Below are 27383 nucleotides of genomic sequence, written 5' to 3' on the forward strand. Positions count from 1 at the left end.
AAAGTTATGAATAAAAAATAATCACACTCAGAATAGCCTGTTTGTCTTAAGTGATAAATGTGCTTGAAACGTTCTCCTCTGGTGTTGATTTATCAGCTCCAGACATCAGTCAGGGGTTTATAAATACTCTTCTGATCAGTCAGTTAAGTTGAAAAAATACCCACTTAACATTCATCACTTTCACTTCTGCATTTCAGGAAATGTTTGTATTTTAAAGCAAGTTTGAAAACATGAAAGACAGATTTTCCTCTGCCTCTGTTTCCTTTTTCTCATCACCTATTTTGTATTGTGTCAAGTTGGGGTAAATGTGATCGGTATAAAGACAATTCAGAGAGGTTTTCTGTGTCATTTTTACATGTGATACGAGACACATGCACTGTTCAGTTCAAATTGGAATAGTGAATTTTATGCAGAGGTATCACGGAATGCTGCTCAGGTCACTTAGCTGTCTAGACATCCAAGCGCAAATAAGGTACTGAGAGAGTGTGCCGAGGAGAGATCAAAGTCAAAGGAAATATCCAGGAAGAGCATCTGAGCTGTGGGGTCACAGAAGAGCCTCCTCACCCCGTAAGAGAAGGTGAGGCATCGAAGAAGGGACTGAGTACAAGACAGAGCTCAGTGCAGTTTGAAACTAGATGGGCCAGCAAAGAAAGGCCCAAGTGAAGGAGTGTTGAGCAAGGAGGACCACTCAGGCTTTTGGTTGTTTAGAGATGGATCCATCTGCTTCTGGGTGTGCCCAGCAGGCCAGACATCCACAGCCTGATGATCTTGGCAGAACTAGGGAGTGACTTGGTCATGTTGGTCATCATCTTTGTATCTATAAGCAAATGATCTCATCTCTTGTGTCTTTTTCCCCAGTGGGTGTTCAGATTAAGTATATTCCACAATGTACTTAATGTGGAATGTACAGCAAACGTGTAGATTGTGTATACTTCATATTGGAAAAGTGGTTTACAGACTGTTTCATTCAGCAAGTGTTAATTTGGAAAGAATTTCCTGGGTTATTTCCAGAAAATACTTCTACTGAAAACACAGTTTAAAAATTCAAGGATGGACCAGACAAATTGTCTACGGCAGTGAAAACTTTTAGTTTACCCATTTTGCTTTATTAGCTACTCCTTTCCACTCTGTAGCCATGGAAAATACTGTTCTGTGAATATACTGGTCAGGTCTTTCTTCTTGCTTTTGGTCCCTACATTTATACATCTTCCTGTCATTTGCAATGAAAGAATGAACGATTTTCATACCCTAATCCTCCCTTGTAATTAAGACTTCAGACAGTGGTTTTGTATATGGCAGTTTAGTGATTGTCCTAACACTGATTATATATTATCCTTTATGTGTGTGTGTGTGTGTGTGTGTGTGTGTGTGTGTGCAGCTTGGCCTTTATATATATATATATCCTGGCCTAATCACAAAATTATAATTCTCATGCTTTTAAAAAAAGACTAATGGTACTTTCCTGGTGGTTCAGTGGCTAAGACTCCACACTTCCAATCAGGGGACCCAAATTTGATCTCATAGGCAGCAGCTAAAGATCCTACATGCTGCAACTAAGACCTGGCACAGCCAAATAAATAAATAATAAAGTTTTCAAAAGAAAAAAAAGGAAAGTAGGTAAACAAAGACTAATGATACAGAATTTTGTTTTCTCTTCAAGACCAAACTATGATTGTACCCCCAAAAGACTGGAGGCTTTGCACACACACAGCACACATACACAATCTGCCTTTCTCTGGCATGGAGAGATAATTAAGCATCTTACATAAGTGAGTTTTTCAGCTATAATCAGAGGCTGTCCCTTAGCCCAAAATCTTTCAAGAACTTTTCCCTGCCTTGGTAAATATAGTGCACTGAAATCCTTGGCTTTTTCTTACATGACACCAGGCTGTCCTTGTCACTGTTGGTCACCAGCCTGTGTAGCTGCAGTGATACAGGGACTTCCACAAGAGCATAGAGTTGCTCTGCCTGTTTGTTTTTCAGAAAGTAGCCTCAGACTCAAATGCATTTGCATATTCCTGTCTGATGTTCCCTTATCCTCACAGCCTCTGTGCTCTCAGAATAAGAGACGGGCCAGTTTACTGAGTGAGCGCGGGCTCAGCAGCCCTGGCGCAGCTCCCTGCTCTGCCCCCCGGTAGCTCTGCAGCCTTGCCCCAGTCCCTGAACTGCTCCTGCTCCAGTGTGCTCTCTGTAGAACTGGAATTAACACGAGATCCCCGCAGCCCGCCACCTCCTCACAACTTGTGCTCACCTGTAATCTTCGTATCACCAGATCCAGCAGGCTTTTTTCTTCTTTTTACATCAACTGCCTGGAGAATCCCATGGACAGAGAGGCCCAGCAGGCTACAATCCAGAGGGTTGCAAGAGTCGGACACAACTTAGCGACTAAACCACCACAGCTGAATATACCAGACGAAAAGTTGGACTTCCCAGGTGGTGCTAGTGGTAAAGAACCTGCCTGCCAATGCGTGAGACATAAGAGATGTGGGTTTGATCTCTGAGACAGAAAGATCCCCTGGAGGAGGGCATGGCAACGCACTCCAGTATTCTTGCCTGGAGAATTCCATGGACAGAGGAGCCTGGCAGGCAAAGGTCCATGGGGTCACAAACAGCTGGACACAAGTGTAGTGACTTAGCACTCATGCACAGGTAAAAGTTACATATAACCTCAGAGTATGACTTGCTGAGGATTCATAAACCACACCCATGTAACCAGCACCCAAATCAAGACACACGCATGACCAGTCTCTCACGTCTCCCATATCTCTTCCCAGAGTAACTACTCCTGATTTCTAACACCATATCATAACTGTATTTGTCTTTCACATTGACATCAGTAGGATTCTGACTGCATACTGTTGTGTCCGTCTTCTGTCACTCAACATTTTGTTTGTAAGATTCATGCATGATATTGCATATAAGTGAAGTTCGGATCCTAATCCATCATGTGCGTACACTATCATTAGCTTACCCATCCTACTACTGAAGCACAAGGGCATTTAGGGCTATTCGGATAGTGTTACTAACGTTCTTGTACAAGTCTTTGGGAAGCATATGGGAACATACTTGTTGGGTCTGTCCCCAAGAGTATAAATGCTGTAGGATGTTCAATTTGAGTAGATTATCCCAAACCATTTTCCCAAAATGGTTGTACCTTCTGACTCTGCCCCCGTCAATGTCAGAGAATTCCTATTGCTCTACATTTCCTCACATGCTTGTCTTTTTATATTCATGAGGAATATTGATCCAAAGGTTTCTTTTTCTGTATTGTCTGTGTCTGGTTTTGACATAAGGGTAATGCTGGCTTATAACATGAATTGCTAAGTGTTTTCTGCTCTTCTATTTCTTGAAGCAATTGTATAAGATTAATGTTAATTATTCTTTAAATGTTTGTCAGAATTCTCCAGGGAAACCATGTGGACTTAGAGACTTTTAGAAACTTAAATATTCTATATTCTTGATAGTTAAAGCGCTATTCAGATCATTTCACACTGGGTAGGTTATGGTAGTATGTGCTTTTCAAGTAATTAATCCATTGTGTCATTTTTTTTTAAAGATTTTTTGACGTGGACCATTTTTTTTAATTAATGTATTTATTTTAATTGGAGGATAATTACTTTGCAATATTGTGGTGGTTTTGCCATCATCAACATGAATCGGGGAGCATGTGTATACAGGTGTCCCCCCTTCCCACCTCCCTACCCACCCAGAGCACTGGCTTTGGGTGCCCTTCTTCATATATCAAACTTGCACTGGTCATCTATTTTACAGTGTTTCTGTTTTGTGTTTGGGATTTTGGCCCCAAGGCATGTGGGATCTTAGTTCCCCAACTAGGGATTGAACCTGCAACCCTTGGGTTGGAAGGTGAAGTCTTTTTTTTTTTTTTCCTTTTTTTTTTTTTTTGGAAGGTGAAGTCTTAACCACTGGACTGCTAGGGAAGTAGTCCCCATGATGTCATTTAAATTGTCATATTTATGTGTGTGGAGTTGTATTACTTCATTGTCCATTTGAAGGCTGGATCTATAGTGATAGCCCCTGTTTCATTCTTTTTTAAAAATTCTTTTTAAAAATTTTAATTTGTTTATTTTTAATTGGAAAATAACTGCTTTACAATATTGTATTGGTCTCTGTCATACATCAGTATGAATCAGCCATAGATATACCCATGTCCTCTCCCTCTTGAACCTCACTCTCACCTCCCACCCCATCCCACCCCTCTAGGTTGTCACAGAGCACCCGATTTGAGCTTCTTACATTATACAGCAAATTCCTACTGGCTATCTATTTTACATATGGTAATGTATGTGTTTCCATGCTATTCTCTCAATTCATCCCACCCTTTCTTTCCTGCACTGTGTCCACAAGTTTGTTTTGTATGTCTGCATCTCCATTGCTGTCCTGCAAATAGGTTCATCAGTACCATCTTTCCAGATTCCATGAAAGTGAAAATCACTCAGTTGTGTCCAACTCTTTACGACCCCATGGACTGTCCATGGAATTCTCTAGGCCAGAATGCTGGAGTGGGTAGCCTTTCCCTTCTCCAGGGGATCTTCCCAACCCAGGGATCAAACCCAGGTCTCCTGAATTGCAGATGGATTCTTTACCAGCTGAGCCACAAGGGAAGCCCAAGAAACTGGAGTGGGTAGCCTATCCCTTTTCCAGAGGATCTTCCCAACCCAGGAATTGAACCGCGATCTCCTGCATTATAGGTGGATTCTTTGCCAACTGAGCTATCAGGGAAGCCCCTATAAATGCATTAGCATACAATATTTGTTTTTCTTTTTCTGACTTACTTCACTCTGTATAACAGGCTCTAGTTTCATCCACCTCATTAGGACTGACTCGAATGTGTTCTTTTTATGGCTGAGTAATATTCCTTTGTATATATGTACCACAACTTCTTTATCCATGCCAGTTTCATTCTTAACACTGATCTTTACTTTTTTCTTTGTCAATCTTACTAGAGGTTTATCAATTTTATTGCTCTTCCCAAAGAACTAGCTTTTTGTTTCACTGATATTCTCTGTCAGTTTTTCTGCTTTCAATTTCATTGATTTCCTGCCTTTATTATTTCCCTCCTTGCACTTGCTTTGGATTATTTTGCTCTTCTTTTTCTACTTTCTTGGGGGAGCCTAGATTATTGATTTGTGATTGTCCTGTTTTAAGAATAATGATTTAGTGCTATACATCTCACTCTCGGCAATGCTATAGCTACATCTCATAAATTTCTCTATGTTTGTACTTTCACTGTAACTAAGTTCAGAGAGACATCCTCTTTGATGCTTTCCAAAGTGTGTTGTTTTATTTCCAAGTGTTTGGAGATTTCCTGTGATCTTCCTTGTATTGATTTCTAGTTTGGTTCTATTGTGGTTTAAGAATACATCCTGTATGATTTCAGTTTTTATAAGTATATTGAGTGCTTTTTATGGCCCAAGATATGGTCTACATTGGTATATGTTTTATGGGCACTTGAAACAATGTATATTCTGCTGATGTTGGATGGAGTGTTCCATAAATGTCAATTAGAACCTGTTGGTTGATGTTGTCCTTGAGTTATTCTATATCCTTGCTGACTTTCTGTCTAGTTGCTCTATCAATTGTTGGGAGAGGAGTGTTGAAGCCTCCAACTACAATTGTGGATTTGTCTGTTTCTTCTTTCTATTCCACCAGTGTTTTCACTTCACATGTTTTACTGCTGTTATTTTGTGCACACACTTGGGATTGCTATGTCTTCTTGGTGGATTGACCTTTTATCATTATGTATGTGCCACTCTGGGCTTCCCAGGAGGCAGTAGTGGGAAAGAACCTACCTGCCAATGAGGAGACATAAGAGACCTGGGTTCGATCCCTGGGTTAGGACGATCCACTGGAGGAGGGCATGGCAAGCCCACTCTAGTATTCTTACCTGAAGAATCCCAAGGACAGAGGAGCCTGGCGGGCTACAGTCCACAGGGCCGCAAAGAGTCGGACACAGCTAAAGCAATCTGGCACACATGCTCCACTCTAGCTATCATAAATTTCTTTGTATTGATGTCTGCTTTACCTGATATCAATGTGGCAGCTGTTGGTTTCTTTTAATTAATGTTTGCATGCTATAACTTTTCCCATTCTTTTAGTTACAACCAACCTATATAGTTATATTTGAAATTAGTTTCTCACAGACAACATATGGTTGTCATATCTTTTATCCTCTTTGCAATTCTGTCTTTTAGTTCAATGTATTTGGACCACTTAAATTTAATGTAATTATTGGTTGATAATTAAGGTAACTAATCAATATTAATTAATGTAAGATAATGTTACATTAATGATAATTAATTCTATTAGGACTTAACCTATCATTTTATTTTTTGTCTTCTGTTTGTTCTCTTTATTTTTTCATTTTTCTGTTTTCTTTTTCCTGAATTCCTATAGGTTCCTTGAATGTTTTATAGAATTTCATTTCTGTTTATGTATAGTATTTTTGAGTGTATCTCTTTGTATAGCTTTTTTAGTGCCTGTTCTAGGTATTACATTATATACACATAACAGTTCACTGGTGATGGAATTTTTAAGTTTTTTCCCTTAGTATCCTGTAATTACCTCCATCACAGAATTGATAATATGAGATTTAGTTATCTATCCTCCTGACTTCTTGAGTGACTGACCTGGATCTTACTCTGTGCCTTATTCATCTTTGCTTCCCTATTGCGTACCATGCTGACTGGCATCTAGCAGGAAAGTGTCATCTTCCTGTAATCAGATGGACACAACTACCTTTTCCTTCATTCATCTTCTCCCTTCTCCCTATTACAAGAGGACACTGCCTTCCTCTTATCAAGAGTTCCCTCTCAGTTACTTGGGGACTCACTCCTTGAACTCTTTTCTGCCCCTCTTCTCCCCCAGAACCACTCACTGGCTCACAGTGTCTGCAGTGGGTCTGCAGAGCCACATGTGCTGGGCTCTTTTCAGGCTTTTTCCTTCTGAAGTCTTTCCTTTCAGAAGACTTACAGCATTGGAAACTGTTGATTACTCCACTTTTCTGGAGGTTTCTAATGTCATACCCTCCTTGTTTCTTGCCCATCTTCTTCTCAGACTCCTTTGCTGACTGCTCCTCCTCCAGCCAGTCTTGAATGTTGGAATCTTTCATCATTTATTCCTGATTTATCTTCTCCACCTCCTCTGTCTGTCTGTCTCTCTCAGGGTGATCTCAACAGTTCCCATGACCTTCAGTTTTCATATGCTTACAATTCTAAAGTTATATCCTCAGCTCAGAGCTCTCTTCTGAACCACAGACCTGCTTGATTTTTCCACTTGGATGTCTCACAGTCATTTCAGATCCAGTTTGTGCTAAACTGGAGTTCTGGTTTCTGACACCCCTCTTCCTACCCACACACAAATATTGTTCCCCATGTGAGTGTTTCCATTTCTGACCTAGAACTGACAGACACCCAGTTGTTCAAGTCTGGAAACATCGGACTCATCCTTGATGACGCCCCCGTTCCTCACCCCAGTGTGAGTTTTATCTCCAAGTCCTATAAATTCACAGCTGTTAGTCCATCCATCTCACCTCTTGCCATCCTGGCTAGTCTAAACCAGTCCAGTAGGAACCAGCATATCTCTCTCCTTACCCCTCTATAATACTGCCCTCACAGGGATCTTTTTGAAAAGATTAAGTCAGATCATGAAAATCAGATCAAGCCATTCCTTGATCTAAAATCTTAAAGGGGCTCCCATTCCACTTGGGGTACAATCCAAGGCCCATAGTGTAGCTGACAGCACCCTACACAGGCTGGCTTCACTCAGGGCTTCCGCTTCACTTCTCATTGAGATGGATCATGGTATTTCCACTCCATGGGTCTTATTTCAGCTCCTCCAGGGAGTTGAGCTCAGGTGGCTTAGGGCCTCCATAGGCCTCTCCTCCCTCATTTTTTGCCCCGCTAATACCTATTCATCTTGGAGGTGCAGAATAAATTTGACTTCATCAGGGAACCTTCAGTAATCTAACTTGGGCCCCTTGTTAGTCCTTGTCATGATAATCTAACCTTTCTTCTTAGGTCTCATCATAATTTTAGTTATGCATTATATTTACTTTTAAAAATATCTCTACCAACCAGATTGGAAGTTTCCTAAGGGGAAGGGACTGTATTTGGCACAGCAGAGGTGCTGTGTACTTGCTGAATGGATATGTGAATGATGCATAATGTTAAGTTGAATTAAGGGTACTTCCTGCTGTCTATTGTTCAGTATCAAAGATGACTTTTGGTCTATTTCTTTTATTAAACACTGTGATTTTTCAAATTAGTCTTATCAGAAGATCAAAGGTGTTGGCAAAGGAGACAAAAAGCACAGGCCCAAGGTCAAAAATTGTCTGTAGATAAATACACAATTCACCTACCTATTTAGGAGAAAAACGTTTATCCAATCTCTGTAGAAATGTCAACAACTGCTTTGTGCTCAGTTGTGTCCAACTCTTTGCGAACCCATGGACTGTAGCCTGCTAGGCTCCTCTGTCCATGCAATTCTCCAGGCAAGAATACTGGAATGGGTTGTCATGCCTTTCTCCAGGGGATCTTCCCAACCCAGGGATCGAACCCATGTCTCCTGCATTGCGGGCAGATGCTTTACTGTCTGAGCCACCTGGGAAGCCTGCAGCTTCATGCCAGGGCATACTGAGGTTATAACTTTCCAGAAATCTCCAAAACCAAGAGAATGGATTTCTTCACAGCCTCCCCTTTCATACACTGTAGAATTTTGACTGTAATCTCTAGAACTGGAATTGTGACCAAGTTTAATGAATCTGGAGGTTTAAGGAAAATGAATGTCCAGTCTCATGTTTATTCTTATAATTTTCATACTTTTGATGCTCAAACTAGAAATAAGATAGATGATTTGAGAGTCAGAGTTTTTGTTTGGGTAAATTAAGGAAGGACACAGAATATGTGTGGCACCTCCTTGCCTGTGACCCTTGGTTTTAACAATTCTGGACACCAGTGTTCCTTTGGAAGAAAGTGATGGAGTTAAAGGATTTAAGACAAAGTGCTTCCTGAAAGTCCTAAGTACTAAAGGAAGTTTTTGTCGGATTTGGAAGGAAGAGATGAAGTATATTGCATATCTTCCCATTCAGTGAAAAAATGAGTTCTGGGACTTCCTGGAGATCCAGTGGTTAAAACTCCATGCTTCCACTGCAGGGGGCATGGGTTCAATCCCTGGTTGGGGAACTAAGATCCTGCATGCCACCCATTGAAGCCAAAAATAAAATAAAAATAAATAAATAAAAGACCAGTTTAAAAAATGAGTTCTGCCTCTCAAGTGAGGAGGGTGAGCTTGGGCGGTTGGACAGAGGAAATACTTAGTTGAAATTATTATAGCTAAGATATAAGGACAAGGCCACGTGATTAAGACATTCAACAAGGAGCAGCTGAGATGATGTCAACTGCAGACAGTGTTTCAGAGGTGACAAATACATTAACTCAGGAAAGTAAGGCGCAGGGATACAAATTGAATGGCTTATGTGTGTGCCTGCAGCTTCCAGTGATTACATTATCCACACATATTAGGCAGTCTTTTCATTTTAATTATATAACTGCATTTTTCTCTTTAAATGAGCATGGTTTATCCACTTAAACTGACAGTTTTAATTTTACAGGCAGTGATCATGGGATATAACCTGCAGAGGGAAATTTTCCTACCGGCATCATTTGCTTCTCACAGTGAAGAAAAGTTACCTTTTAATCCCCAATCAATATTTGGAGAGCACACCATTAATTTAATAGATGTCCAGGTAGTTAACATAAATCTGCAAGTTAAAGAGCCAGTTCTTTGTTTCTTCTTAACGCATGGAGTGCTAATAATCTCTCTCAAAAAGAATCTAGTCCTCTGAGAAAAATGCTAAAGCTTCGCTCATCAAGGTGTCAGGATTATAGGTGAGGCTGCTCTGAGTGCTGAATTGCAGTTCTTACTGCTTTTTGTTAACGTTGATTTCTTATGAAGAAGCATGCAGAACATTCCCATCTCAATTTTCTGCTCTTTACCTTAGAGGTCACTGCGTAAGTAACATCAGCTCTGGGTGTAATATTAAAAGCAGATTGCCAATTGTAATGGCCGCTGTTCATTTTCTCCCTTGTTCCTTTTTAATATGACAATTGCATAACAGAAAGCAGAGCTTTTCAGAACCTCTGAAGCCATCAGCAGGGCATGCCCATCAGTCACCATGTGAATCAGCTGAATGACATGCAGATGTGAAGTAAAAATACAGGAGGTTTTTGCAGCCCAGCTCCACTTCCCTGGGTGCATTTTTCTTCTTGGGATCAGCTTGGTGGATGCTGAAGTTCTTGGCCTGTGAAAATTTATTACCCGCAGAGTCAATCTGCATTCAGGCAGCCAAGTCTGAATAAATAGAGTCATTGTGCTTGTCTGGGATTTGTGGCCAGAGTTCATCCAGTCAACTTGACATTCACATCTCAGGAGATTCATAAAAGCCAACACCCTGGTATGTGCTCTTGATTCCTGCCAAAATTGTGTAGAATTATATAAACAGGAGTTGAAGCAGTAATCAGGACCAGGTTTGAGGGCTGAGGCTCCAAAATCAAGTTTCTGCTGCATTAGAAATGACCTGTATCATAGATGGGATTTGTAGCCAACAAGAACTAAAACATTTTTCCATAAAAGTCATTCTCAGAACAATCTTGAATGCCTACTAAATGTCAGATATCATGCAAGATGTTGGCTTGTCAGTCTTGATGAATTACACATTTGTAATATTCATTATGATCATTTAACCTCAAAAATCCAAAGTACTTTTTAAATGCTGGGAAATGCCCTGTTCTCAATGACTGTACAAAAAAGTATGTATTACATATATTAAGTGAAAGTCGCTCAGTCATGTCCAACTCTTTGCGAGCCCATGGACTGTAGTCTGCCAGGTTCCTCCATCCATGGAATTCTCCAGGCCAGAATACTGGAGTGGTTAGCTGTTCCCTTCTCCAGAGGATCTTCTCAACCCAGAGATCAGACCCAGGTCCCCCATATTGCAAGGGAATTCTTTACCGTCTGAGCCACAAGGGAATGTATATAATATATTACATATATTAAACCTAATAGCAAAAATAGAAAAAAGGAGTAGTTTATGTTTGTTTTTATTTTTAGTCTTTCATTAATGTTGTACCTATGCTACCTATCCAGTTTAATTATACTCATAGATTGGTTTCTGGTTAATACGGAAACAGAACAGTAACTCTCTTTGAAAATGATCAGATCTTTGTCATATGAAGTAATCATAATTCAAACCTTCAGTCACAGTCAGTGAAACACTGGTGTTCAACAGGAGGCTTTTGTCTGTTTATTTGTTTAATGGCCCTAAAGTGTAGTTAGGTAATATTTTATACATAAAATTTTACTATCACCAGAAGCAAATGCAAAATTCTTTTAAGATGGGCAGTTTCATTATATGATACCACTCTTTTTTTTAACTTTTTGTTTTCATATCAGAGTATAGCCAATTAACAAACAATGTTGTGACAGTTTCAAGTAAACAGTGAAGGGACTCAGCCATACATATACATATGTCCATTCTCCCCAAAACTCCCCTCCCATCAAGGCTGCCACATAACATCAAGCAAAGTTCCTGTGCTTTACAGTGGGTCCTTGTTGGTCAGCATGATGCCAGTCTTTATAAACATCATTTGTGAGAAGCATAAGCATAGATGGGGATACACAAGAATGTAGTTAAATCTTTTTTATGTTAATCAACAGGCATTTCCAAAACTGAAACAGTCAGCCAACCTAAATGTCATAGAACTCAAATAAACCAAGGCCCACAACCTTGTCTTCTAACTTTTTTTCCCCAAACCTCCTCTGGGGACCTGAGATTGACGGAAGCTTAGTTGTGTCCACTCAGCTTGGACCATGGGATGTGACTAATTTCAGTCCGAGGATTCTCAGTGGGTATCTGGAAAATGAGAAAATTATGTAGAAATTAAAAGGTGATCCATTAAATGTGGGCAAACGCACAATTAACACAAAAATGGAGAATCATGGCTTTGTTAAGCTGAAGTATTCAGAGGAAGCTACATTTTGGAAACTAAGCCAGGCTTTTTTAATGGATATCAGAACCACCAAAAGAGACTCCATTCAGAAAATAGAAGAAGATAGGCATGCTCTTCTCAAATGAAGCCAGTAGCCCCGCACTGGTTGGCAAAGGAAGTGGAAATCTCCCTCCAAAGGACTCTGATAAGAGCCCTTTGTCCTGCGACTTTTATGAGTTTTTTCCTTCCGTAGCATTTGCAGAGGTGCAGCCATTCAAGGGTGGGTGCTCCCTGGAGTCTGTGCTGTCACTCATACCCAGCCTTGAGGGCCTTCACATGGGAGAGGCTCTCCCTAGTCGTTCAGATTTCTGGTCCAGATATGTGCTTGGAAGGTTTTATTTGTGTTTGTGTTTTTCCAAGTCTTCTCCAAGTGGGGCCGGTTATCTCAGAAGCACAGCATTCCTCGAGAGACCATCTTAGGCTCTGGTTTCTCTAATACGGGGAACAAAATCATTCATGGGAATTCAGTGCCCTGGGCACTTGCAGTTCCATCCTGGCCAGATCTGTAGCTGGAAGATTGTGCTGAGTGAAACAAGACGATCTTTAAGGAGCAGATCAAGGACTTACCAGGTGGTCCAGTGGTTAAGACTCCGTGCTTCCCCAGCCGGGGTCAGTTTCTATCCCTGACCAGGGAACTAAGATGCCGCATTCCACAGGGCCTGGCCAAGGAAGAAAAAAAAAGAAGCAAAGCAGACGGTTTCTGAAATGTCATCAGACATGGTCCTCTTCTCATAGAAAAGTGCTAGAGTATGAGGCTGCCGGAATCTGTCTCTGGGTACCTCTCCTTTCTACCTGGACTTTGTTCCTTTTTTAAATCGATTTTTATTGGAGTATTATTGCTTTACAATGTTGTATTAGTTTCTGCTGTACAGCAGAGTGAATCCCTGCTACATATATATCCACTCATTTTTGGATTTCCTTCCCATTTAGGTCACCACAGAGCATTGAGTAGAGCTCCCTGTTCTAGTAAGTTCTCATTAGTTATCCATTTTATGGCATTCAGACACTCAGTCATGTCTGACTCTTTGCAACCCCATAGGCTGTAGCCCGCCAGGCTCCTCTATCCATTGGATTTTTCAGGCAAGAATACTGGAGCGGGGCAATGGGATGATCCAGAAGGATGGGATGGGGAGGGAGGTGGGTGGGGGGTCCAGGAAGGGGAACGCGTGTAAACCCATGGCTGATTCATGTCAATGTATGGCAAAAACTATTATAGTGTTGTAGGGTAATTGGCCCCCAACTAAAATAAATAAATTTATAAAAAAAAAAAAAAAAAGAAGTTGTCTCAAGATGTAGCTTTCAACTCCCCCAAAAAAAAAAAAGAATACTGGAGTGAGTTGCCATTACCTCCTCCAGGGGAATCTTCCCAACCCAGGGATCGAACCTGAGTCTCTTATGTCTCCTGCATTGGCAGGCTGACTCTTTACCACTAGCACCACTTGGGAAGCCCTATCTATTTTACACAGTCTCAATAGTGTATGTATGTCAATCTCAATATCCCAGTTCATCCCACCTTCCCTTCCCCTTTGGTATCCAAAAGTTTGTTCTCTACATCTGTGTCTCTATTTCTGCTTTGCAAACAAGTTCATCTCTAACTGGACTTCATTCTTAAAAGTCCGAGGCAGTTGAAGGAAAAAGATGCGATTACATATGTTATGTGTGAAAAGACTTTCAAGTATAAACCATCAAGCAGTGGTCACTTGAGAGGTGAAAATCCTAACACCAATAGTAAAACAATCAGAAGTACTTCAGCTTCCTCTTACGTTATCTAATTGGCTTGCAAAGTGAAATTATGAGGCTCTTTCCTAACCATGACAAACCCATTTTTACATTCAAATATTGCTACTTTGTCTGATTCAACAGGATGTGTTGTGAAACAGAAAACCAGACTTAGATTTTGGTTCTTCAAGCACAGGTTGCATTTTTAACAAAACTATCAAAATATTTATGTTCCTTTCATCTTGTCTTCAGACAAGAACAAAGTAACATCTATCTTCTGCACCCCTGGGTCTGGGTTGCATTCATAGTAACGAATCATGTACTGCTGCAAGGGGAAGTGAATGGGACTCCACCAAAGCATCAAATGAAGGTAGCATAAGGACTCTGTTAAAAGCTCCAAGAGGCATTTGACAAACCCACCAAAGCAGGGAGTGAGCAATCCCAGTGTCCGCCTGCTCTGCCAAAGATGAGGGTAATTAATGGGCTGTCGTCATCCTGGCTGCGCTCAAGGTCTGGCCTGCACTGAAATTGCCCTGTGCGAAGATTCGAGGAGTTATGATTGACCGAAGCCCTGAAGAGCCGGCCAGAAAGCCAGGCAGCCACGTATAACCTGCAAGGTCTGGATTGCATCACCCTGCACACTCCCAATTTAGCCTCCCACTCCCATGAATCAAGAACTGCAATTCACGTACTACTCAGAGAGGATCTTGGGGCAGCTCAGCCATCAACAGTTGTTGATCTTATTTGCGTTCACTTAAAAGTTGACAAACATGTGCACGCACGCACACACACACACACAGACTCACTCATGTGGAAGGTGCTATTGCCTTGCCAACACTGTCTCAGAATCTAAATGCTTCTGCCGCTCTCACTGACCTGAAAATTGACCACTGAGCTTGGATTTTTCACCTTCGACCAACAGCAGCAGACCTGACCTGGCCAGGCACTTCCTTTACATATGTAGTCCTGTTACAGTGAGCCCTGGAGATTAAAAAAAAAAAAAATGCTTCCCTGGGGAGTTTCTGGCAGGCTCTAAATAACCAATATGCTTCTGTCTAGAAACCTCTTAAGGAATCAAGATTAGTCTCAAAAACATAAAGCCCTCGCGTCTTTAGGTCTTTGGGAGACACTTAAGAGATGACTCCTGCGTGAGCATCCGCAGAGAGATCTCACCTCCAGGTCTGTCCACATCCACTCTGTGTCCCGCCAGTCCTCCTGGCTGGGATGGCAGAAACCAAAATGCATCTGGGCCCCTTCCCTTCAGTCTTTGCCCCAAAATCCAAAATGCCTATGCACCCCTTCCCTTCAGTCTTTGCCCGAAACAGTCCACAGTTCAACAAAGGCAGGACCAGGGTGCTCTCTGGCACTCTGCATGTCCAGTTGTCTTCCTTTCTGAGTCTGTGACCACTAGCAAGCCAACTTTAGAGAGCCTCTGTTTCAGTATCTTAATGTCAGTAGATAAGAATGCCAAAGTAGATTTTAAAAAATTTTTTAAACAAAAAACCTAATCAAAAAAAAAAAAAATGGGCAGAAGACCTAAATAGACACTTCTTCAAAGAAGACATACAGATGGCCAACAGGCACAGGAATAAATGCTCAACATCGCTAATTATTAGAGAAATGCAAGTCAAAAACTACAATGAGGTATCACTTCACACCAGTCAGAATGGCCATCATCAAAAAGTCTACAGATAATAAATGTTGGAGAGGGTGTGTAGAAAAGGGAACCCTCCTACACTATTAATGGGAATGTAAACTAGTGCAGCCACTGTGGAGAGCAGTAAGGAGAGTCCTTTAAAAACTAAAAATAGAATTAACCATATGATCCAACAATCCCACTCCTAGGCATATATCTGAAAAAGATTAAACTCTAATTGAAAAAGACCCGTGCACCCCAGTGTTCAGAGCAGCACTGTGTGTAACAGCCAGGACAGAGAAGCAACCTAAGTGTCCATAAATAGGTGACTGGACACAGAAGATGTGGTATATATACACAGTGCAGTATTAGTCGTAAAAAAGAATGAAATAATGCCATTTGAACCAACATGGATGGACCTAGAGATTATCATACTGCATGAAGCAAGTCAGACAGAGAAAGACAAATACCATATGAGGTCACCTACATGTGGAATCTAAAATGGGGCGATACAGATGAACTTACATACAAAACAGAAACAGACGCACAGACGTAGAAAACAATCTTGTGGTTACCGAATGGGAAGAAGGGACAAATAAATTAGGAGTATAGGATTAACAGACACTTACCACTATATACAAAGTGGATGAACAACAAGAATATACTGTATAGCACAGGGAACTATTTTCAGTATCTTGTAATAACCTATGATGAAAAGGAATCTGAAAATACATATATATGCATATATATTTGTGTATAAAATATATATGTATGAATCACTTTGCTGTGTACCTGAAATTAACACAATACTATTGTGAATCACCCATACTTCAATTTTTTAGAAGTATTTTAATATAAATAGATATTTGCGTAAAATTATTGCATAAAACCAAAAATTTTAACATCTTCCCCTTCCCTTCCTCCTCTTCCTCTTCCCCTTGTCTCCACAAATGTTCTTTATTTACATTGCTGGAAATTTTTTTTAATTTAATTATTTTTAAATTGAAGGATAATTGCTTTACAGAATTTTGTTGTTTTCTGTCAAACCTCAACATGAATCAGCCATAGGTATACATATATTCCCTCCCTTTTGAACCTCCCTCCCGTCTCCCTCCCCATCCCACCCCTCTAGGTTGATACAGAGCCCCTGTTTGAGTTTCCTGAGCCATACAGCAAACTCCCATTGGCTATCTATTTTACATATGGTAATGTAAGTTTCTATGTTATGCTCTCCATACATCTAACCCTCTCCTCCCCTCTCCCCATGTCCATAAGTCTATTCTCTATGTCTTTTTCTCCATTGCTGCCCTGTAAATAAATTCTTCAGTACGATTTTTCTAGATTCCATATATATGCGTTAGAATACGATATTTATCTTTCTCTTTCTGATCAATTCACTCTCATTATTCATCCACCTCATTAGAACTGACTCAAATGTATTCCTTTTTATGGCTGAGCAATATTTCATTGTGTATACGTACCACAACTTCTTTATCCATTCATCTGTCAATGGACATCTAGGTTGCTTCCATGTTCTAGCTATTGTAAATAGTGCCACAATGAACAATGGGTTACATGTGTCTTTTTCAATTTTGGTTTCCTCAGGGTATATGCCCAGTAGTGGGATTGCTGGGTCATATGGTGGTTTTATTCCTAGTTTTTTAAGGAATCTCCATACCGTCTTCCATAGTGGCTGTATCAATTTACATTCCCACTGACAGTACAAGAGGGTTCCCTTTTCTCCACACCCTCTCCAGCATTTATTGTTTGTAGACTTTTTGATGATGGCCATTCAGACCAGTGTGAGGTAATATCTCATTGTGGTTTTGATTTGCATTTCTCTAATAATGAGCAGTGTTGAGCATCTTTTCATGTGTTTGTTAGCCATTTGTATGTTTTCTTTGGAGAAGTGTCTGTTTAGGTTGGGCTTCCCTGGTGGCTCAGATGGTAAAGCGTCTGTCTGCAATGCAGGAGACCCGGGTTTGATCCCTGGGTCGGGAAGATCCCCTGGAGAAGGAAATGGCAGCCCACTCCAGTACTCCTGCCTGGAAAATCCCATGGACAGAGGAGCCTGGTAGGCTACAGTCCACGGGGTCGCAAAGAGTCAGACATGACTGAGTGATGTCACTTTCACTTTTTCCCACTTTTTGATTGGGTTGTTTGTTTTTCTGGTATTGAGTTGTATGAGCTGTTTGTATATTTTGGAAATTTATCCTTTGTCAACTGTTTCATTTGCTATTATTTTCTCCCATTCCGAGGGTTGTCTTTTCACCCTGCTTATAGTTTCCTTTTCTGTGCAAAAGCTTTTAAGTTGAATCAGGTCCCACTTGTTCACTTTTGTTTTTATTTCGATTATTCTAGGAGGTGGATCATAGAGGATCTTGCTTTGATTTGTGTCATCTAGTGTTCTGCCTATGTTTTCCTCTAAGAGTTTTATAGTTTCTCATCTTACATTTAGGTCTTTAATCCATTTAGAGTTTATCTTTGTGTTTGGTGTTAGGAAGTGTTCTAATTTCATTCTTTTACATGTAGCTGTCCAGTTTTCCCAGCACCATTTATTGAAGAGGCTGTCTTTGCCCCATTGTATATTCTTGCCTCCTTTGTCAAAAATAAGGTACCCATATGTGCACGGGTTTATTTCTGGGCTTTCTATCATGTTCCATTGGTCTGTATTTCTGTTTTTGTGCCAGTACCATACTGTCTTGATGACTATAGCTTTGTAGTACAATCTGAAGTCAGGAAGGTTGATTGCTCCAGCTCCATTCTTCTTTCTCAAGATTGCTTTGGCTATTCAGGATCTTTTGTGTTTCCATATGAATTGTGAAATTTTTTGTTCTAGTTCTGTGAAAAATGTCATTGGTAATTTGATAGGGATCACATTGAATCTGTAGATTGCATTTGGTAGTGTAGTCATTTTCACAATATTGATTCTTCCTACCCAGGAACATGGAATATCTCTCCATCTGTTTATGTCACCTTTGATTTCTTTCATTAGTATCTTACAATTTTCTGTGTACAGTTCTTTTGTCTCCTTAGGTAAGTTTATTCCTAGATATTTAATTCTTTTTGTTGCAATGGTGAATGGGATTGATTCCATAATTTCTCTTTCTGATTTTTCATTGTTAGTATATAGAAATGCAAGTGATTTCAGTGTATTGATTTTGTGTCCTGCAACTTTGCTAAATTCACTGATTAGCTCTAGTAATTTTCTGATACTACCTTTAGGGCTTTCTATGTACAGTATCATGTCATATGCAAATAGTGAGAGCTTTACTTTGTCTTTTCTGATCTGGATTCCTTTTATTTCTTTTTCTTCTCTGATTGCTGTAGCTAGGACTTACAGAACTATGTTGAATAATAGTGGTGAAAATGAATACCTTTGTCTTGTTCCTGATCTTAGGGGGAATGCTTTCAGTTTTTCACCATTGAGAATAATGTTTGCTGTCAGCTTATCATATATGGCCTTTACTATGTCGAGGTAGATTCCTTCTATGCCCATTTTTTGAAGAGTTTTAATCATAAATGGGTGCTGGATTTTGTCAAAGGCTTTTTCTGCATCTGTTGAGATTATCATATGGATTTTATCTTTCAATTTGTTAATACGATATATCACATTGATTGATTTGCATGTATTGAAGAATCCTTGCATCCCTGGAATAAACCCAACTTGACCATGTTGTATAAGCTTTTTAATGCGTTGCTGAATTCTGTTTGCTAAAATTTTGTTGAAGATTTTTGCATCTATGTTCATCAGTGATATTGGCCTGTAGTTTTCTTTTTTTTGTTTTGTCTTTGGTTTTGGTATTAGGGTGATGGTGATCTCGTAAAATAAGTTTGAAAGTGTTCCTTCCTCTGCAATTTTTTGAAAGTTTTAAAAGGATAGGCATTTGCTCTTCTCTAAATGTTTGATAGAATTCTCCTGTGAAGCCATCTGGTCCTGGGCTTTTGTTTTTTGGGAAATTTTTGATCACAGCTTCAATTTCAGTGCTTGTAATTGGGTTGTTCATAATTTCTATTTCTTCCTGGTTCAGTCTTGGAAGGTTGAACTTTTCTAGGAATCTGTCCATTTCTTCCAGGTTATCCATTTTATTGCCATATAGTTGTTCATAATAGTCTCTTATAATCCTTTGTATTTCTGCATTGTCTGTTGTAATCGCTCCTTTTTCATTTCTAATTTTGTTGATTTGATTATTCTCTCTTTTTTTCTTGATGAGTCTGGCTAAAGGTTTGTGAATTTTGTTTATCTTCTCAAAGAACTAGCTTTTAGTTTTATTAATCTTTACTATTGTTTCTCTCATTTCTTTTTCATTTATTTCTGCTTGGGTCTTTATGAGTTCTTTCCTTCTACTAATTTTGGGGGAGTTTTGTTCTTCTTTTTCCAGTTGTTTTAGGTGTAAAGTTAGGTTGTCTATTCTGTTTTTCTTATTTCTTGAGGTAGGATTGTATTGCTATAAACTTCCCTCATAGAGCTCCTTTTGCTGCATCTGGTAGGTTTTGAGTTGTCATGTTTTCATTGTCATTTGTTGCTAGAAACTTTTTTATTTCCCTTTTGATTTCTTCAGTAACCTATTGGTTATTTCGAAATATATTGTTTAATATCCAGGTATTTGTGTTTTTTACAGTTTTTTTTCTTGTAATGATATCTAGTCTTATAGCATTGTGGTCAGAGAAGATGCTTGATATGATTTCAATTTTCTTAAATTTACTGAGGTTTGATTTGTGACCCAAGATGTGGTCTATCCTGGAGAATGTTCCATGTGCACTTGAGAAGGTGTATTCTTCTGCATTTGGGTGAACTGTCCTGAAGATATCAATGAGATCCATCTCATCCAATGTATCATGTAAGACTTGTGTTTCCTTATTAATTTTCTGTTTTGATGATCTGTCCATTGGTGTGATTAGAGTGTTAAAGTCTACAGTTATTGTGTTACTGTCAGTTTCTTCTTTTATGTCTGTTGGTGTTTGTCGTATGTATTGAGGTGCTACTATGTTGCGTGCACAGATATTTACAATTGCTGTCTTCCTCTTGGATTGATCCCTTAATGATTATGTAGTGTCCTTCCTTATCTCTTGTAATATTCTTTATTTTAAGGTCTATTTTGTCTGATATGAGGATTGCTACTCCAGCTTTCTTTTGCTTCCCATTTGCATGGAATATATTTTTCCATCCTCTCACTTTCAGTCTGTATATGTCTTTAGGTCTGAAGTGGGTTTCTTGTAGACAGAATATATATGGGTCTTATTTTTGTATTCATTCAGCCAGTCTGTGTCTTTTGGATGGAGCATTTAATCCATTTACATTTAAAGTAATTATTGATATATATGTTCCTATTGCCATTTTCTTAATTGTTTGGGGTTGATTTTGTAGATCTTTTTCTTCTCTTGTATTTTTTGACTATAGAAGTCCCTTTAACACTTGTTATAAAGCTGGTTTGATGGTACTGAATTCTCTTAACTTTTGCTTGTCTGAAAAGCTTTTGATTTCTCCATCAATTTTGAATGAGATCCTTGCTGGGTACAGTAATCCTGGTTGTAGATTTTTCCCTTTCAGTACTTTAAATATATCCTGCCATTCCTTCTGGCCTGCAGAGTTTCTGCTGAAAGATCAGCTGTTAAATGTTTGCGGTTTCCCTTGTGTGTTACTTGTTGCTTTTCCCTTGCTGCTTTTAATATTCTTTCTTTGTGTTTAGTCTTTGTTAGTTTGATTAGTATGAGTCTTCGCATGTTTCTCCTTGGGTTTATCTTGTATGAAACTCTTTGCGCCTCTTGCACTTGACTATTTCCTTTTCCATGTTGGGGAAATTTTCTACTATAATCTCTTCAAAAATTTTCTCATACCCTTTCTTTTTCTCTTCTTCATCTGGGACCCCTATAATTCGAATGTTGGTACATTCAACATTGTCCCAGAGGTCTCTGAGACTATCCTCAGTTCTTTTCATTCTTTTTACTTTATTCTCCTCTTCAGAAGTTATTTCCACCATTTTATCTTCCAGCTCACTGATTCATTCTTCTGCTTCAGATATTCTGCTATTGATTCCCTCCAGAGTATTTTTAATTTCAGTAGTTGTGTCGTTTGTCTCTGTTTATTCTTTAATGCTTCTAGGTCTTTGTTAATTGATTCTTGCATTTTCTCCATTCTGTTGTCAAGGTTTTTGATCATCTTTACTGTCATTATTCTGAATTCTTTTTCAGGTAGTTTGCCTGTTTCCTCTTCATTTATTTGGACTTCTGTGTTTCTAGTTTGTTCCTTCATTTGTGTAGTATTTCTCTGCCTTTTCATTATTTTTTTTTAAACTTGTTGTGTTTGAGGTCTCCTTTTCCCAGGCTTCAAGGTTGAATTCTTTCTTCCTTTTGGTTTCTGCCCTCCTAAGCTTGGTCCAGTGGTTTGTGTAAGCTTCAAATAGAGTGAGATTTGTGCTGAGTTTTTTCTTGCTTGTTTGTTTGTTTTTCCTCTGATGGGTGAGGCTGAGTGAGGTGCTGTCTCATTCAGTGTCTGCTGATGATGGGGTTTGTATTTTTGTTTTGTTTGTTGTTCATATGAAGCATCCTGCACAGGGTGATACTGGTGGTTGGGTGATGCCAGGTCTTGTATTCAAGTGGTTTCCTTTGTGTGAGTTCTCACTATTTGATACTCCCTAGGGTTAGTTCTCTGGTAGTCTAGGGTCTTGGAGTCAGTGCACCCACTCCAAAGGCTCAGGGCTTGATCTCTTTGTTATAAAGAGTAATAGTCCAATGGAAGCGATGTGCAGGATGAGGCCTGGGGTAAATGTGCAGGACTCCTGTGCTCTCCAAGCTGACCCCTCTCCCCCAGTCTCCAAGTTGGCATCTACATTGCTGAAATGTTTTAGGCTTATTTAGATAATAAAAGGAGAGGAGTACAGAAATAAGGCAGAAAATTGATTTATCTAAGTAAAGGCAAGTAGCTAATGATAGAAGAATAGATCTAGACATCAGAGGAGGAGGTGAGAATAGTGAGCTGGTGATTTAGGGGAGAGAGGCAGAGAGAGGGCAACAGAGAGAGGACAAGAAAGACTGGTAATTTACCACCTGTCCAGAGATGGGGAGTCACACAGAGTAAAACAATCTCTTATTTAGCACCTTGATAGAAGCTTTTACTGAAAAATGCCACAAGGAAAAAAAATGAATTTTTTTTTTAAGAAGAAGGAGGAACAGACTTTCTTTATGTTGCTCGTTTATTCGTTTTCTTACAGCATTCTAATTCATTCCAAGGTCAATTTGCAAGATTTTTAAAATTTAATTAATTAATTATTTGGCTGTGCTGGGTCTTTGTTGCTGCATGCAGGCTTTTTTCTAGTTGTGGCGAGTGGGGGCCACTCTATATTTGCAGTGTGCAGGCTTCTTATTGCAGTGGTTTCTCTTGTTGCAGAACATGGGCTCATTAGCTGCGGTTCCTGGGCTCTGGAACCCAGGCTCAGGGGTTGTGGCATACGGGCTTAGTGGCTCCATGGCATGCGGGATCTTTTCTGGTGGTGCTGGTGGTAAAGAACCCACCTGCCACTGCAGGAGACATAAGAGACTCGGGTTCTCTCCCTGAGTGGGGAAGATTCCCTGGAGAAGGAAATGGCAACCCATTCCAGTATTCTTGCCTCGGAAATCTCACAGACAGAGGAGCTTGGCAGGCTGCAGTCCATTGGGCCACAAAGAATTGGACATGACTGAGTGACTGAGTGTGTACACACATGCGCATCCATGTGGGATCTTCCCGGGTCCAGGGGCTGGAACTCGTGTTTCCTGCATTGGCAGGCAGATGCTTAACTACTGAGCCAGCAGGAAAACTCCAAAGTGAATTTCTTGGAAGAAAGCAGGTACATAGAGCATGGTATTTTGATTTTTAACAAAATAATAGTTCAGCAAAGATTTTTCATATCTTCTTACCTAGCCAGCTGCAGTCCATGGGGTCACAAAAGAGTTGGACATGACTTAACAGGCTAAACAACAACAACAACAACTTACCTAAAAGAGTAACTGGCAATTGAAGGATAATGCCTGTTTAAAAACAAAAGACTGACTTTTTCATTCTTTTAAAATTAAGGGCAAAAAAACCTCTTTGGTTTGTAATTATACTAACAAAAGCTTGAATAAACTTTAAAATCTGTGAGAGACTTTTAAATCTGTTGCTGATTTTAAGTTCTCATCCTCTGACACGAATCTTTTTAGCGATGAAGTCAAACTGAGTGAATGAATGAATGAGAGAGTTAATCCATCCTCCATCAGGGTTGTGGTAGAGGCACCATCATGTCTTGGTCCCCTAGGGACATTATAGTTGTCAAGTATCTATGTGCCCTGTGCTGTTGGTAGACTTTGCGCTGTACCAAGAGCTGTTCAGTCGTGCAACTGGTACCCACTTCCTCTCCTTAAGGAGCTGGTATATAGCCTCCCTCAGTCTGGTCCTTTATGGAGTGAATTCCTAGATGCCTAGGTAGAAGAGGCTACTTGCTCTAGGACAGTCATGCCACAGCTCTTGAAGCACAAGTTGCTCCCCAAGACCTGGCAAGGAGCTGAGTGTCACCCAACTTGCTTCTGCCTGCCCCCAACTCCCACCCCCCACCACACTAATAGCCTAATGCATGGCTGTGGGTCTTCCTGCCATTACCCACCCACCTCAGACTGACCTCTTAGCACCATATACCACCCCCTCTACCACATAGACCTCCTCCAGGAATCCACCAGGACTCTCTGACCCATAACGTTGCCCTCATGGTGGGCTGTATGGCCCATCGCTCTGGGTGCCTGTATCATCCAGGCCCTCCCTGGGACCCTCGCCTCCTGGGAGGAATCTGACATCAGTCACTGTGGTTGGAGGACAGCCCCTGGGGCATGTGCTCACACTATCCCCACACCTTCCCTTCTTTCTCCCAACTCTTAGCAGCTGCCCCCAACTCTTCTCTTGTGATGGCAAACCCCTCCTGGATGCAGAAGGGGCAGCGTGGCAAATGTCACCATTGTTCATAGAGTTGTCTCTAGAGTAAAATGTCCTGGCAATGCTCAGTGAAGACAAGAGTGCCTCTTAATCCCTCTCAGAAGGTTTGAATTGCCAAGTTAGGATGGCCACCAACGTGAAATAGGCCCCCAGATCAGTCTGTTGGTAACAGAGTCCAAATTTTAAGATAATGATATCCAGCAAACCATCTGGTATCATCAACTCTAATCAGCACTTCCCATAGGATATAATAACTTTTAATAAGTGTCAGTTGCTATCTTTATCAAATCCCTGGTAGATATATGCAAATCAAAGCCATGCAGTTAAAACAACCTGTCAAAATTTCTCTAAAGAAAAGTGTATCCTAGTTTTTGAAGATAGTAAAATAGAGAAAGAATATACAGCTAAGAGGAAAAAGTGTATTTCAGCAAAGCTCTGAAATCAGAGCCGTGGCACATAGTAACGTTTGTTACCACTAGAAGTTACTACTCACATCCTGCCTCAAATCCCACTGCAGGTGCTGTCCATCTGCAGGAGGCTCTTTCCAGCAGAGTGAGGATGAGCTGAGATCTCTGTCTTTAGTGATCTTCAAGGGACTTGAGTTTTAGCCAAGACTAAAATTCCTGTGAAGCAGATGGCAAGTTCCCTAGGAAAGAATAGAACCCAGCACTAAGCCATGTTCTGACCAGGAGCTCTGAGAGTGGAGGGTCAACAGGAGCTTGAGAGGTCTAGGCAGTCTTCATAAAAAGGACCTCAGGTTGTAGGCAGACTCTAAACAGAGGACAAGCTGGAGAAAGAACAGGAGAACCACCGACTTGATTTAAAGAGACACCAAGAGTCGGGGTGGTTTGTCCACAAATGACCACATTCAGCTGTTTGCTTTCTTTTTTGGCAAGTTCCTCAGTTCCTGAAATTCTACGCTGCTCATCCTGATTGTGTTTACATTTGTAGAGTCATCTTTATTCGAGGGACCGTATGTTGTGCCCCAAGAAAGCAGGATTTTCTCCTCTTGTCCCTGACACCCATCTGGTTAGCATCCCCTTTCACTCTCAAAACTTCTTATTTGGATGATAAATCATAGTGTCATGCCTGACTCTGCCTGACCCCTGTAGAGTACAGGATAAGGTCAAAGTCCATTGAGCAAAATGCTTCCTAGACAGCATTTCTAGAAATCTAAAAATGCAAAGTACTCATTATTACTTTAAAAAAAAAAAGAAATAGACTCTTTCCTTTGTCTTGCAAATATTGGTAAATGGATTGGAAAACACCAAATGGAAACTCGCAACATAAAGTTAAAGACATTCATCAACTAGGACCAAAATGAAAAACAACAGCATAAAAATTAAGTTAATGAAACATAAAATGTGCTAATAGAGGTAGAAGGAAATTAAACAGGGAAATAAGTTAATAAATACAAGTTTCAACTTGAAGAAGAACGGCAAGAAAATACTAAGGCCTCACCAGCCAGAATTCCTAGAAAGATATGAGCGTCCATGTAAATTTCATAGCCTGCTTCAATAACAGCCAAACACAAATGAACTAAGATTAGCTGCAATCGTGTTTATTCAAGGAATTAAATGTGGAGACAATCCTAACACAATGATGTGATGTGATTGTAATTACTGCTGCAGTGGTGCCTCCTTGACTGTCCTGGTCATAAACCTGATACTGTGTAGCAGATGGAGGTCATGCCCACATGAAGTGCAGAGACAGAAGTGTGTCCTCACCAGCTGGAGTCTAGATCTGCTTCTCTTAGACCAATACCAAAATGCAGATCCAGAAAATCAAACCATCTCTCTCCTTGTGATTGTCATTTGCCAAAAACATATTGATGTTGAATTCTTAACTGGCATTTAACAGTTTTGTTTCACAAATCCAACTGTCTACTCAACATCTCCTCTTGACATCCCATAAGCAACTGGAACTTTGCACACCCAAACTTTTGGAGGGGCAGTGGGGAGATCTTAGCATTTTTTAAATGCAATTTTAAAAGTTACTTTCCATTTGCATTTACTACCAAATATTGGCTATATTCCCCATGTTGCACAATACCTCCTTGAGCCTATCTTACACCCAGTAGTTTATACCTCTCCTTCCTCCCTCCCACTGGTAATCACTAGTTTGTTCTCTACATCTGAGTGTGTTTCCTTTCCGTTATATTCACTAGCTTCTTGATTTTTTTAGAGTCTGCGTGTAAGTGACATCATACAATATTTGTCTTTCTCTGTCTGACTTAACTTCACTAAGCATAATGCCTTCCAAGTCCATCCATGTTACTGCTGATGGCAAAATTCCATTATTTTTGATGGCTGAATAATATTCTATCATATATACGTGCCATTTCTTCTTTATCCATTCATCAGTTTATGGACATTTAGGCTGTTTCCATGTCTTGACTATTGTGAATAGTGCTGCCGTGAACACTGGGGTGTGTATATCTTTTCAAATCAGAGTTTTTTACACACCCAGACCTAAACTCTGCCTTCGTCCTGCTTCTGTCCCCATCTTGCCTGTCCAAGTCAGTGGTTCTCCATCCATACCAGGTGCTCATGCCAGGAACCTGGGACTCATTCCTGATGCCCCCGCAACATTCAGTCAGTCACTAGTTCCCTCAATCCTACCTCCAAAATACAACATGAATTCTCTCCATCTCCACTGCTTCCATGCACTTCTCTTGCCTAGATCACTGCAAGTGACCTTCAACTTTGTCCCTTCCTGTCCCAATCCATTTGCCACACAAAAGGCAGAGGGGCATTTGTAAAGTGTAAGTCATATTGCCTTTCTCCCTACTCTTTTTTTCTTTAAATTATAGATTCACCGAAAGTTGCAAATAATGTACAAGCAGGTCCCACACATCCTTCTCTCAGCTTCCCCTCATGTAAACTTTTCAGTGACTTCATAATGCTGTGGATAATGTCCAAAATCCTTAACCTGACCTCGACAACACTTGGGACCTGCCACTGTCCCCACCGCTCACTAACATGCCTGACAGCAACCTTCCTGTAGCTCCTCAACTGAGCAG

At 40.2% G+C, this 27383-nt stretch overlaps 1 protein-coding gene across 2 annotated transcripts in view; it reads left to right on the plus strand.

Annotated features, from left to right (window-relative positions):
• AFF3 (ALF transcription elongation factor 3) overlaps positions 1-27383 on the plus strand; it is a 555281-nt gene that overhangs the window by 426653 nt on the left and 101245 nt on the right. The window lies entirely within an intron of this gene.

The sequence above is a fragment of the Giraffa tippelskirchi genome, chromosome 4, assembly GCF_054371585.1.
Source record: "Giraffa tippelskirchi isolate mGirTip1 chromosome 4, T2T-mGirTip1v1.2.pri, whole genome shotgun sequence".
Taxonomy (NCBI): Eukaryota; Metazoa; Chordata; class Mammalia; order Artiodactyla; family Giraffidae; genus Giraffa; species Giraffa tippelskirchi.